We start from the raw sequence: 1,034 nt of genomic DNA, 5'->3' as shown, positions 1-1,034 counted from the left end.
CGCCGAGAGGGAAAAGGGCAAGGTCCATCGACGACGCGCAGAAGCCGTGTCCGGTTCCTCGCGCGCATCAGCGACACATCGCGGAGCCACGACATCTCCGTTTCCGTGAGCGAGGGCCGCCACGATGCGGGACCCGTGGCGCGCAAGATTCATCAGCAATCGGGGGTAGGTTCTCCTCTGTTCCACACGCGCAGCCTCTCTCGCTATTCAAAATGAAATCCCACTGACAGTTTCCCCACTCCAGCTCCCGGATACCAAGATGATCCGCATCGCGTACATGGGCAAGCTCGCCAAGGAGAGCATGCCCCTTGCCGACCTCGGCTGGACACGAGGGCACGTCGTCAATGCTTTTGTTTTCGAGCGCCATGCGAGCTGAGCGACACGCATTGGCGAGCGCCTTAATTACGCACCCATTCCCGGCGTCTAGGCGAGCGATCTAATCTGCCTGCAAGCGAGAAAGAGAGAGAGAGAGAGAGAGATTCTTTTGTATACCGAGCACAATGTCCCTGCTCGCATTTTGTCTGAGCCTCGAGTCTTGTTCTGAGGACTGTTTCTTTTCTTTCACTTTTGATACCACTGCCGCATAGGCGCCCCTCCGTTGGAGAGAGGGGGCAATGGAGTCTCTTGGCATGGAGCGCATACCTGTCTTTGATTTAGGGCCTTGTGTCTAGTTGCCCATCTAATGAACGTGCCGATCGGGCAGATGAAGTGGCGAGGCTACTGCGGATCCTGTTTTGATGTGACCTGCTCAGGAGAAAACGTCAAGTGTCATGATGCACAGCACCCTAGTCATCGGAATCATCTCAATTCTACCTATCGCTGACGCCATACCCGACAGCACTTTTACTCTAACCCCGTAGCAAGCGCGCTCCCCCCACCGGCGGCCGTCCCCTCGGCGGGGGAACACGGCATTATCCCCCGCGGAACCCGTCCGTCGCGCCATGTCACGCCCGGCAGCTTCTAGGCTGCCGCGACGCCAATCTTGTTGATCCCTTCAGCGAGCCGAGGCTCAGCGCCAGGCCCTGCGAGCGGGT

Source organism: Verticillium alfalfae, genomic scaffold (genome assembly GCF_000150825.1).
Source record: "Verticillium alfalfae VaMs.102 supercont1.1 genomic scaffold, whole genome shotgun sequence".
NCBI lineage: Eukaryota > Fungi > Ascomycota > Sordariomycetes > Glomerellales > Plectosphaerellaceae > Verticillium > Verticillium alfalfae.
Note: the sequence above shows the minus strand (reverse complement) of the source record.